General features: G+C 34.3%; 1 long non-coding RNA gene across 1 annotated transcript; it reads right to left on the bottom strand.

The window, feature by feature from the left end:
- Window positions 1-9310: 9310 nt before the first annotated feature.
- LOC139855926 (uncharacterized) lies at window positions 9311-12869 on the bottom strand. The gene is made up of 5 exons (XR_011761604.1): window positions 12593-12869; window positions 11385-11647; window positions 10829-11034; window positions 9971-10069; window positions 9311-9456 (listed from the first exon to the last, which is right to left on the bottom strand). It is a non-coding gene; the product is annotated as an uncharacterized lncRNA (long non-coding RNA).
- Window positions 12870-14579: the final 1710 nt, after the last annotated feature.

The following is a 14579-nucleotide window of genomic DNA, read 5'->3' as shown; positions in this document are numbered from 1 at the left end:
TCGGTCAGCTGCTACGACCTTTAAGTAAATCAAAAAGATGCATAGTCAGTGGCTAGGCTCCGTATGTGAGTCCCCTAACCGCTGAAAAATTTTCAGAACCTAACTCGTCTTCGTTTGACCGTGGCAACAGTTTAAGTGCGAGTAGGTCAGAAATTTCAGCACAACGTTAATAGGGTGTAGTGGTTCTCGGAGGGCCATAAATCCTAAACCGTAACTCGGATTAAGACGAGGCCTAAACAGAAAATTATCTACTCGAACCGAACTAACTGAAAATAAAATTTCCAGTAGACCGGGTGGTCTGATCAGATACGAAAAATAGTAGGTTAGGTGCTCCGGTGGGGTTCTTGGTACTTGATGCTCATCACGGTTCTCATCCTTGATGCTTGTAGCTTCAAGTGTACAACTCGTTGATGGTTTAGCATCACTTTTGACCAAGATTCTACCATCAATACTCAATATGTTAAGACCAAGTAAGAACACAACTCATTTATGAGTCTTAGATGGATGATGAACCAAGGTTACATCATATCCTTAGTCTTAACACCATTTCAAGTCACATTTACAACTAAAGCTACAAACTTTACATCAATCAACCAAGTATAAACAAAATCTAAGTCAAATGAGGTGATGGAACCCTAAGCTAGAGAGCTTGGATCCTTTTCACACAAGTTACAAGGTTGCAAAGCTAGAAAGCTTGAACCTTTGTTGTTCTTGAAGATCTTGAAGCATAAAGCTTGGATCTTTAAGATACATGAAGATTACAAACACAAGTTTGAATCTTTATAACAAAATAACAAGATTAAAGTAAGAAAAATATAGATCTACAAAGTTGGTGAAGATTCAAAGCTAGAAAGCTTGAATCTTCCATGTTCTTGAAGGATTCATGCTTGAATCGACAAGATATAATCAAGATCAAAGTTAAAGGAACTTGATCTTTAAGAATGATGATGATACACGAATTAGAAAGGGAAAGAAGAAGAAAAAGATCAAAAACTTACAAGTGAGAAATGCTAGAAAGGAAGTAAGAGAGTAAGTGTGTGTGAAATTCAAATGAGAGCATGTGTAAAATGAGAGGAATATGGCTAGTATTTATAGGCAAAATTTGACATGGATTGATGAGGTGGAGGCCATGGTGGCCGTGATTTTCAAAGGGGGAGGGGGGAGACACCATTTTGCTTTTTGGTTAGTGGTTGTCTAAAGTATGTACTTATGCTAGGATCCCATGTAACATTATGGATAATCCTTATCCAAATGCTAGTATGACTCATCTAATTAAATGGGCATTTATTTTGTTTATTATGAGTCACTAGTAAATAATACTTGGGCTAATTAATTAGGCCACTAGCTAGTGTAGGGTGGGCTAAGGTCCAATAAGGTAGAAAGTCCAACAAGACTAGCTATTAAGCTTAATTAAATTCCTTCGCGTAATTAAGCATCCAAAAACCCAGGTAATTATTATTATAAAATAATAATTAATATTTCGCAGTCATAATATTCCGATTACGACAAAAGTTAAACGTGTGCGCAGTCTGCGATTTATTCGAAACGTTAAGTAACACTAACGGTTATAAAGCATCCGGTGAACAAGTTAAGTATCCTACGTACTCTAAGGCACGTTTTAACATATAATTGGAAGTAAACCACGTATAACTAGTTTTCAGAGTATAAAGTAGCACAGTACGCACAAAATCGCAGTTTCGCAAAAATACAAGGCACGAAAACAAGTCGAAAAAGTCGGGTCGTTATAGAAGACCCCATTCCCGATCAACCCGACGAGGATGATACGGAAGGCATGGCTTACTGGGATAAGTATTGCACCAATTCGGTGCAAGTTGCTTGCCTTATGCTTGGGACTATGATATCCGAACTCCAAAAGGACTTCGAGCATCATAGTGCATATCACATGATCACACAATTGAAGGAGATGTTCCTTCAACAAGCTCGTGTCGAGGGCTTCAAAACAGTTCGAACGCTTCATACATGTCGGATAGACGACTCCCAATCCGTTTCATCTTATGTCCTTAAGATGAAAAGCCTAATTGATCGAGCGAACCATCTAAATTGCAACGTGTATAATAAATTAGCCACGGACCTTATCCTTAATTCTTTGTCAAAAAGGTTTGACACATTTGTAATGAATTACAACATGAATGGTTGGGATAAGAGCATTGCCGAATTACATGCCATGCTTAAGAAGGCCGAAGCAAGCATGGGTAAAAGGGCTTCACCTGTGCTTATGATCAATGAAGGCGGGTCCAAAAACAATAACACTTCTAAGCCAAAAGGGGCTAAGAGGAAAGGACCCTCCTACCAAGGCAAGGGCAAGGGAAAGGGGAAGATGGTTACCCAAACCAACAATAACAAGAAGAAAAAGATTGCTGGTAAAGCAAACCTCAAGGAAGATCCGTGCTTTGGTTGCGGTGAGATGGGTCACTGGAAACGCAACTGCCCGATCTACCTAAAGGAGTTGAAAGAAAAGAGGGATGCAGGGCAAACCTCCGGTAATGTATATATGGTATACGTTGAGCTTAGTATTACTTCTTCTAATACATAGGTATTAAACACAGGATGTGGAACTCATATTTGCAATTCTTTGCAGGGGTTCAAAAGAAGTAAACAAGGAGCGGGAACAATAAGTCTCTTCATGGGAAATGGTACAAAGATGCACGTAGAAGCTCAAAGAGACTTTGTTTTAAAGCTACAAACTGGATTGGAGCTTGTTTTGAAAAATGTTTTGTATGCTCTTGATTTGACTAGAAACATTATTTCTATTTCCCGTTTAAGACAATGTGGTTTTGATTTCAATTTCATTGATGATGATATCCATGTTTCTTTAGATAATGTGTTCTAATTTAAGGCTTCGCCTTTGAATGGTATTTATGAATTGGTTCATGATGACACATCATAAAATAGCTCAATATACCATGCAAACACCAAGAAACTCAAAAGGGATTTGAGTGATTCCTACTTATGGCATTGTCGTCTTGGTCACATAAACAAGAACCGAATGCATACACTTCAAAAGAATGGCTTTTTGAAATCAAATGAACTAGACTCATTTGATGTATGTGAATCTTGTTTACAAGGCAAAATGACAAAAGCGCCTTTCAAAGAGACCTATGAAAGGGCTAAAGACTTATTGGGATTAATACACTCGAATATATGTGGACCCTTTAAGCCCATAACTAGGAATGGTGAAAGATACTTCATTACTTTCATTGATGACTTTAGTCATTTCGGATATGTCTACTTATTAAGACATAAGGATGAAACTTTTGAAGCATTCAAGGAATATCAAAACGAAGTAAAAATCAACTCAATAAGACAATCAAGGTACTTCGTACCGATAGAGGAGGTGAATACCTAAGCAATGCTTTCCAAGATCATCTTAGAAGTTATGAGATTATCTCGCAACTTACTCCTCCTGGAACGCCCCAACTTAATGGAGTTTCCGAAAGGAGGAACCGAACCCTAATGGATATGGTTCGATCTATGATGGCAAGAAGCTCGTTACTTCTATCATTTTGGGGATATTGTCTATGCTTCGTGGCTCGTATTCTAAATATAGCCCCAACCAAGAAAGTGGAACGAACTCCTCATGAGATGTGGTTTGGAAAACCTCCATCTCTATCATACTTAAAGGTATGGGGATGTGAAGCTTATCCTAAGCGTTACGTCCCTAATAAGTTGAATGCTCAATTCACGAAGTGTATCTTCATAGGATATCCCAAGGATGATATGGGATACTATTTCTATGATCCTTCCGAGCAGAATGTATTTGTTGCTCGGAAGGCTGAATTCCTTGAAACTAAGTTCCTAATGGAAGGAAATAGTGAAAGGAAGATAGATCTTGAAGAGGTTCAAGGTCAAGTAGATGATACACAATTGGTTGACACTAGCACTCAACATGAAAATGTTGAGAATAATCAAATGGATGATCAAAATATACAAGATGTTCGCAGATCTGGTAGGATTAGTAATCCTCCTGAGAGATATGGGTTTCTCATGGATGGTTGCTATGTGGTTGATTTAGATGAACCAACAAACTACCAAGATGCTTTATCAAGGATTGATAAGAATAAATGGCAGGAAGCCATGAACGCTGAGATGCAATCCATGTATGACAACCAAGTTTGGGAACTTGTTACACAACCTACTGGCTCAAGGCTAGTTGATTGTAAATAGCTTTTCAAAATGAAAACCGACATACATGGAAACTTGGATACATATAAAGCTAGACTTGTAGCAAAAGGTTTCACTCAAACTCAAGGGGTTGACTATGATGAAACTTTTTCGCCTATGGCAATGCTAAAGTCTATTAGGATATTACTTGCCATTGCTGCTCATTATGATTATGAAATATGGCAAATGGATGTCAAGACCGCTTTCCTAAATGGACATCTTGAGGAAGATGTCTATATGGTTCAGCCTGAAGGTTTTGTTGATCCGAAATATCCTAAAAAGGTATGCAAGTTAAAGAAGTCAATCTACGGATTGGAACAAGCATCTAGAATGTGGAATCATCATTTTAATGAGGAGGCCAAGAAATTTGGCTTCATTAAAAATTGTGATGAAGCTTGTGTATACAAGAAAGCTAGTGGGAGCACAATCATGTTCCTTGTACTATATGTGGATGATATATTGTTATTTGGAAATGATATTCTGGCAATGCAAGGTGTTAAAACTTGGTTAAGTAAATGCTTCTCCATTAAGAATCTTGGAGAAACACAATACGTTTTGGGGATTGGGATCTACAGAGATAGATCCAAGAAATTGATAGGTTTGAATCAAAGTGCATACATTGAAAAGGTCTTGAAGAGGTTCAAGATGGAGAACTCTAAGAAAGGTTTGGTACCTATTCAAAGAGGAACGCTTCTCAGTTCATCTTAGTACCCTACCACGAAAGATGAACAAGAGAGAATGAAGAAAGTCCCGTACGCATCCGCTATTGGGTCAATCATGTATGCAATGATATGTACTAGACCGGATGTGTCATGCGCTCTTAGCTTGACAAGTAGATACCAGAATAACCCAGGAAACAATCATTGGATTGCGGTTAAAAGTATATTGAAATACCTTAGGAGGACTAAGGATATGTTTCTTATATACGGGTCTGGTGAGTAGGAACTCGCTGTAAAAGGTTACGTGCACGCGAGTTTCCAAACTGATCGAGATGATTCTCGATCACAATCTGGTTATGTCTTCACATTAAATGGAGGTGCGGTCTCTTGGAAGAGTTCAAAACAGGATGTTTTTGCTTTATCCAGTACAGAGTCGGAGTATATTGCCGCCTCATTGGCAGCTCAGGAAGCTGCATGGATGAAGAAATTCATCGACGACTTAGGAGTAGTCCCTTCCATTCAGGGCCATCTTGAGATCTTTTGTGACAACGAGGGTGCGATTGCTCAAATCAAAGAACCTCGTGCTCACCAAAAGACCCGTCACATTGAGAGAAGATTCAACTACATAAGGGATGAAGTTGAAAAGGGAAAGATATGTATTCGCAAAGTTCATACAGATCTTAATATAGCGGATCCACTCACGAAGCTCTTATATGTGCAAAACATCAAGGGCATGTTAGTGCATTAGGGCTTCGATATTCTAGTGATTGGTTGTGATCTGTTTTATGTATTGTAACGGAACGAAGTGGTTCAAACTCATTAATATAATTATGGTGTTAATTTATTAATCATGAGTCATGTTCCTATTTTGCATATTTTATCCATGAATAAGTAATTATTCTAAATTCCGTAGTCGATCACATTTGTGGGAACAAGTGTGAGGTTTAGACTATTATGAACTTGGATTGGTATACATTCACAGGTTGAATGTGGGGCAAGGTTGCAACCAAAGTTCATAGATATTTGTGGGATACAAATATTGGAAGACCCGCTATCAAGATTTACTAAATGGAGCCTTTGTGGTTGATCACATGTAATCTTGAGTAAAGGCGAATATCATTGTATCCTATGACCTGAGATACACATGGGTTCGGATATTCACTAAGTACTATGCCTTGATTCTTTCCTTCGCTATTCTGAAATATGGTAGTTCATAAGGAAGAGCTCAGGTGTGATGCAAAGTATATATCTAGGACGTATGTAGTCAAGATGGAATTTGTCCCTCTTATTCATTGAGAGTCGGATGTCTAAGGCCTAATAAAGTTAAATCTAGAAGAGAGTGATCACTCCGTGTCTCTTGGATTTAACATGACATCTAGGACGAAAGGACATAATGAAAGATTCACCTATTCATATTCGAGATGAAAACTCGAAAGGGATGATGTTATTGAATGGCACAAAGTCATAACATATTGGGGGTGATGGACGGTCGTTAGGTGGTATCCATCACTTGCATTAATTTCTTATGTTTCTCGTGCAAGTGGGAGATTGAATGTATTTCGTATGCCCGAGAGACATATTAAATTAACGTGGCTAATATGTTTTGATCCAAGTCAGGTCATACCCAATAACAAGCTTACCGACACCTTATTAGTATTTGATCTTAGCGATTAGATCGTTGATTAAATACGCGACACTTGAACTTTAAGAAAAATAGTTTTCTGAAATATTACTTGATGTGTATATATAAATTATGGAATAATTTATATAATATGGATTTAATTATTTATAGGTTAAACAATTAATTAATTTATGTTACATTTTATATAAATTGGTTTTATATAATGAAATGTACATAAAAATTAATATAGAAGTTTTATAAAACAAATTTTATAAAATCTAACATTTATAAAATTAATTTTATAAACTAATATTGGAAGTGGCCTTGGAGTTGTGAGCACACATGCTAGAGATTCCATCTAGTTGGCCATGCTTTCCCTTTAATCCATATAGATGTTCCTTGACTCTTTGGAACACACACATGCAAGTATACATCAAAATAACAAGCAAAAAAAACTGCATAAAACTCCTCTCTTGCTGATGTTTTGGCCGTGAGCTTTAGGAGCACAAAGGAGGTCTTTTTTTTTCTTTTTCTTTTACAAGCTTATTTTAAGTGTCCATTAAATCCTAACCAAAGTACAAGGTGTTGGTGGTTAGCTTGGGGTATAACTACTTGAGATTTCATTCTTTTGGAGCTCCATTCATCATCATCATCCTCATCATTTACCAACAAGCTTGGAGTAGGTATAAACTCTTTTCTTGCTTGTAGTTTGTAAGTATATTTCATTACTTGATCCGAATTGGGATTTAACTTTAAAAGGTTAAAGTATAACATGTTCTAAAATGGTAATACTTACATGCTTCCGCTTTAATCTGATCTTCAAATGTTTTAAGTAATATTATGACCTTGTTAAATCCCAACACCTTTGAAGCTAGATCATTTATTGTCACTTCTAGTTGGTTTACCTACTAAACTTGAGGTAGTAATGATGTTCATAACATCATTCGATTCATATATATATATATATATATATATATATATATATATATATATATATATATATATATATATATAACTATCTTATTCGAAGATTTAAACTTGTAATCACTAGAACATAGTTTAGTATATTCTAAACGTGTTCGCAAACAAAGTTAATCCTTCTAACTTAACTTTTAAAATCAACTAGACACATGTTCTATATGTATATGATATGCTAACTTAATGATTTAAAACTTGAAAACACGAAAAACACCGTAAAACCGGATATACGCCGTCGTAGTAAAACCGGGGGCTGTTTTGGTTTTGATAATTAAAAACTATGATAAACTTTGATTTAAAAGCTATTCTTCTGGGAAAATGATTTTTCTTATGAACATGAAACTATATCCAAAAATCATGGTTAAACTCAAAGTAGAAGTATGTTTTCCAAAATGGTCATCTAGACGTCGTTCTTTCGACTGAAATGACTACCTTTACAAAAACGACTTGTAACCTGTATTTCCGACTATAAACTTATATTTTTTCTGTTTAGATTCGTAAACTTAAGTTCAATATAAAACCATAGCAACTTGAATCACTCAAAACGGATTTAAAACGAAAAAGTTATGGGTAAAACAAGATTGGATAATTTTGCTTGTTGTAGCTACGTGAAAATTGTAACAAATTTATACAAATCATAACTTAACTAACTTATATTGTATTATACATGTATTCTAACATATATTATGTAATCTTGGGATACCATAGAAACGAATACAATGTTTTGACATATCATATCGACCCATCTATATATATATTTCGGAACAACCATAGACACTCTATATGCAGTAATGTTGGAGTTAGCTATACAGGGTTGAGGTTGATTCCAAAATATTATATATACTTTGAGTTATGATCGAGTCTGAGACTTATAGACACTGGGTCGTGGATTGATCTGAGATATTATATATTGCTTTATTTCTGTACATCTAACTGTGGACAAATAGTTGTAGGTTACTAACACTACAACAAAAGTGTACATATAGGACACCCAAATTGGTCCTATGATGTCACTTTATAGGACCTTTTGGCCTGAAAGGACCAACAGGAGATGTGTACCAACTAAGGCGGTCGTATTAAATATTCACGCAAAAAAGTGTCCTAAAAGGTGATAAGATTATGAAACCAATTATCGGGTCCTATAATATATTTAACGACCACGCAGAAAAGTCCTTACAAGTACATATCGAGTGACTTTTATTTAGATTGAGACATACAAGAGGGTCCCAAAAGTAGAAAAAATTTACATTAGTACTAGCAAAGAGGTCCTATTTAAATTTTGTAATTTTTAAGGACTAACAAAAATGGTCCTATTATTATGTTAGTACACAAATAAGTCCTATTAAAAAAAAACTACATTAGTACCAATAAAAAAGGTCCTAATGTATCGATATTCTTATTTAGTACCATAAAAAAGGTCACAATATGCACAAATGTTACTTTAGTACCACATAATAGGGTCCTAACATAATAATTTTTAAGGTTAGGATCACTAAAAAAAAGTCCTAATATGAATTTCTTAAACCTTAAAACCACAAAATGAGTCATATAGTGTCATAGTAATTCCGAATAGGTTTCTATATTCGGATCCGGTTGGGATTTTCAGGTCCGGTTCGGATTTTCAGGTCCGGTTCAGGTATTCGGATCGGTTTGACTATTTGGGCTCGGATCGGATTATTAGATCCATATATTCGAGCCTACTTTTTATTTAATTTGGATCGATTTGATTATTTGAGCCCGGATCAGATTTTTGGATCCATATTTGCAGGCCTGGTTTTTATTTAATTCAGATTTTAGACATCCAATGAATAATTTCTATTAAAAAATATATAAAATAAAAATAATCATATTTTAATAAATTGTACTCATAAATTGAAAAATACAAAACATTAAAAATTGATAGATAATCCAACATATCAATACTAAAATAACATTAGACAAAGAAAATAAAAACAATGAAAAGCAACGAAGAACGTCTTCAATCAACACGTATCTTGATTAATCCGAGGGTACCACCTGCAAATTAAAATATTCATATATTTATAAGCATAAAAGTGCATGTTATAAATAAAAACTAGAGTTGGGTCCAGTAGCGCTTCGCTGCTACTTTTCAAGTGTAATTTGTTTTTCAAGTGTCATTTGTTTTTCAGTGTTTATATCTACAAATAGTTATATAAAAGATGATGCTAAAAACATATAATGTTGCTAATAGTTACGAAAGACGATTTACAAAAGGTTATGCTGTGCAATTGGTACAAAAGATGCTGCTTGTGGTTACAAAAGAAGATGTTCCTATTTTTCAAGTGTTTTTCAGCATTTATGTTTACCAAAACTTGTACAAAAGATGATGATAGTTGCAAAAGATGCCACTGTCCAGTTTTTACAAAAGATGGGGTTGCATTCGGTTGGTTTGATTGCTAGTCTTTTTTCTTTGGTCACCTATGTAGCATTATCAAGAATACAATATATTTATCTGTATGAAAAATCCATTAGAGAACAATGAAAAGATGAAGAATGTTGACCTTTTTACCTTGTTGTGTGAAGAGGGTTCTTTTCACTGACGGTCTTTTGTCTGCTGCTTGTGGCTTTTCAGCTTCGCTTACTTCTGTTCCTGACAATTCCGCTTGATCTGATTGTTGGATGTCATCCACGGTTACCAAATAATTCGTGTAAAACGTTATAAATACATCTCAACCACTAAATAATAGTACAAGATTCAAGGTTCATATTCGAATAACAAAATAAGATTAACTACACGTAAACTTATAACCTAATATCACAGCAAAATAATTGGCATTCAGTATACTATACCAGAGATTGTGTAACAAAAATGGACACCTAAAATTGCACGTAGGGTTTGCTCAAAGCAGGTTTTTAAAACAGTCTGATATGTAGCAATAATGAAAATATAAAATGGCACCTAGGGTTAGTATGAGTTTCCTAAGTCCATCTATGTCCACTATAATTACACTAAATAGATTTAGCCTAATTTTGAAGCATGAGGTCAATCCTTTCATTTGTTTTATCACGGACAGATGGCTGCATATAACATGTATAAAAGGACTGCATATAGCATGTAAACATGGCTGTTATATGACAAACAGAATGGCATGTAAACATCGCTTGAAACATAAACAGTGCAAACAGAATGACTGCATGAACAGGCTGCAAACAGAATGACTGCATATAACATTTACATCAGAATTCAACAAAACAGAAGTTGTTGCATTAACATGACTGCATAAACGATATTAAATAGTCTGCATTACAAGAGTTTTGTAAAAATGAAAGTCACAGTGGTAATTTCAATCCGAACAGAATACAGGCTCAAAAATTGGTAGATTATCAACAACACAAACCCAAGAGAACTGTTAAGATTTAAACTTACAGTGCTAAAATGAAATAGCCCGACCGTTGTTCAGGTTGAAGGCGAACAAATAGTTCGGATGACCAGGCGAACAGATAGTCATATACCTACTGCCAATGCTAATATACAGGCTGCAAATGATGTTATCTTCTTCTTCAGAAAATCCTCCATGCATAATATTGGGTCTTAGATAATTCAACCATCTTAATCTGCAACTTTATCCACGCCTATTTATGTGCACATCATTGTTAAGTTAGAAATCCAAAAGTGATATTTCTCAGATAGAAAAAACATAAATCATATATCATTAAAAACTTAAAAGCAAATATTATTAGCATATAATAAACAAATATACTGATCAACTGCTGCTATGTTCCCAAATTCCTTTAAAATGTATGCCTTTAAAATGGCTGCTCTAATTAAAATTTCTACAAAAAACACGACACATAAACCAATACTTTTAATGATATTACTAATCTTTTTAATTGGTGGTAGTGGAAACTTTCAATTAAGCCTACATATTCAACCTTAAAACCAATCCAATATAAGTAAAGGTCATGATCATGAGTTTACTGACCTTACTTATTATCGTTAATTGATTACTGTCAGAAACCACCACCACCACCACCACCAGCGACATCACTACCGTCGGTACCAATAGAAATTCAATTATTAGGAGAAACAACAAAAAATGTATTATTTTCAAGCATTTAAGTAGGGCTCATGAACCAAGTGTAACAGCCAGAGCTGCACATATTCCAGGTTACAACCGAGCATCCAAAACTTGCTTTTTCACTATACCTTCCAAAACATTATTGTCTTTAAGATTGGCATCCAACCCTGCAGAAAAAATCAAAAATAATAACTACTACTAACCACACAAATAAACTAACATATGCAATTGTTTATAGCTACCAACGACGCAAATAAGACAATATAATATAAAGTGGGTAAACAATCACAAACAATCGACTAAAAAACGTGACAATATTAGCTAACAGAACCGAAAATAGGAAAACACAAAACATAAAATAGCTAGTTGGGAAACATTAACATACCATCTACTAAAGAAGAGACATAACAGTAAAGGAAGCTTGATTTCATCATGACCTCATTTTAAATTAATTTTGAGTTTACACAGTTGAAGCTTGATTACAATTCTAATCCTTTAATCATATATTTGCGTCAATCACGATATCAACAAAGCTATTATAAGATAAACTGGTGCTCAAAAAGGTTCTACCATTCAGAAAGCATATGAACTAAACCATTGATGACAAAAAAAAACTCTAAAGCATAGAAGCACAAATCATTTCAGTTTGCACAGCGAATTCATTTTTTCGTTCCCATAACTTTGCCGAAAAGGTAATTCAAATATGCTTTCAATAACACAATAAAACAGAATATACCTGCTGAATATCTTTTGTAACGTAATCACCAATTTCGAATCATATACAATAACCAAAAATCTTTTATTATAGCTTAAACTAAATCCTATTAATGCAAGCAATCAGCATAAATCAAGTTGTAGTGCTTGCAATATATGAGACATGATTATACAAAATGCATACATAATATTACTGCCCATATTATGATTCTCTATGATTCTATCCACATTATTTCTTTCTTTTGTTTCATCATGAATATTAAGATAAGAATAAAAAAAAAAAAAAGATAAAGCATGATGACACTTTGTGATGAATCACATCACGACAATTACCTATTACAGTATAAGTAAACACACATATCCTATATTAAGAAAAAACAAAGGAATTTAGTATTTACCAATAGCGATGCCGATAGTATGTGATGAATCGCATGAAACCCTAACTTCCGACGGTAACAAAAGCGGTTGCAATAGCAATAACCTATGTTTGCGATTTATCGACTGAAACCCTAAGTAATTGAACCATTGCTCATCGCCAAGTAATTGAACGAAGGGCAAAACCCTGAATCAATACACGAAGGTAAATGACAGCCACAATAAATTTTGAAAACCTAGATGTGAAAGAAGATGGTTGCGCGAGAGAGGTGTTACGAAAATATGATAGAATTTAGAACGAGAAAATGGAATTCAAAAATTTTGGGAAAATGAAGAGGGAGTTCAAAAATTTTGAGAGAAAAATGTAGGCCATATGTCTGCATATTCTAAAAAAATTTAGGTAACACTTTACATATGTTATATTTACATATGTTATACACTTGTACTGAGTACTTATTTTATCATTTAACTTTTTAACTAAGTACTTAACTACTATTAAAATAAAATTATGAACGAGATAAGAGTTAGACTAATTTTTTTAAAGCCGATTTTTTGACATCAATAAATTATTTATTTCAACGACCCTCATCATTTACACGTAACACAAACGTTCGTGCGGAAACCCGAACTCGATCAACAGTACCCGGGAACACATCCATTCGGGCAGTGTTCCAGGGTAGAGGTCCGTGAACGAATCTAGTAAAACCTCCCTATAGGGTCAATAGATACCATCATTATTGGTATTCAATTGTTTTAAAGAATATCATGTCATCCCTAATAATCGAACACATGACCTCTCTTTATCCCATGACTCAAAGGACATGGGCAACCGTTGGGCTATACCCACAAGTTCAAGAGTTAGACTAATTGATCTTAAATATTTCAACAACTACAACAATAATACTCAACTCCGTATGTGAGAGGTGTCTGAAATGTGAGATGTAGATAATTCTTTATCTAACATAGAATAGAAGAACAATTGTTTCTCCACCCACGTGTAGAAAATAATTTTCCACCCATGGAAAAAGAAAGTCATCTCTCTCTACTCGAGGGAAGAGATATTGCTTCTGTAAGGATCTCCGACTAGTAATAAAAAATATAAAATCAATACGTGCCTGTGTGTGGTAAACGGATGAGGTATGTATATATTTTTCTTTGACATTTAAATATTTTGAGCCAGACTAGGTAATCGAGCTTATGTTATCGAGCAAATCTTGATTATGTGAAAAAATATATATATATACTAAGAAAACTAAAAAGTAAATAGTAGATTTGAATGTAAATCATCTTTAATGTGTGCGTGCTCACCTTAATTTGGACCCAACACACCTCCAGGCTCCAACATGCATCTAGTCTGGCGTGTTGGTGGCACTTGATGTTAGCTATTAGCACATGAACAAAATTGGCGTGCAACATATTTCCTCTTTTTATTGGTTCAATTCCTGTTTTAGTTTATTTATTATCCATTATATTTCACTCAACTTTCAATCATATTTTAACACATCACCCAACACGTCATTCAACACGTCATCCCATTATTTTCCAATTTACCAACAGGCTCGTCAAACACCAAACTCCTACCCATCAACACGCCTTGGGCGTCATGATTAAAGATGGGTTTAATGTTTAATTAAATTTATTTTTATCTATAGTATCATATAAATTTTTAAAATGATTTTGTCATAAATAAAGATTATTCAAGCTTAAAGAAATTCAAAAATAAATAGAAAAAATTTAAGTCCCCTATGATGATGTCACGAAAATAATTAATTGTCTTTAATAAAAATATTACTAACATGTTACTTGTATAATATATGAAGAATTATGTACAACTTTATAATAAAACACCCCATGGTCATATGTACGATATTTGAAGCATTATGTACAACCTTATGATAAATCACCCTCATAACCATATGTACAATATTTGAAGCATTATGTACAACCATATAATAAAACACCTTCATAACCATATGTACAATATTTGAAGCATTATGTACAACCTTATAA

This window comes from Rutidosis leptorrhynchoides, chromosome 6 (genome assembly GCF_046630445.1).
Source record: "Rutidosis leptorrhynchoides isolate AG116_Rl617_1_P2 chromosome 6, CSIRO_AGI_Rlap_v1, whole genome shotgun sequence".
Classification (NCBI taxonomy): domain Eukaryota; kingdom Viridiplantae; phylum Streptophyta; class Magnoliopsida; order Asterales; family Asteraceae; genus Rutidosis; species Rutidosis leptorrhynchoides.
The sequence above is the reverse complement of the archived record's forward strand: the minus strand, read 5'-3'. Positions and strand labels throughout refer to the sequence as shown.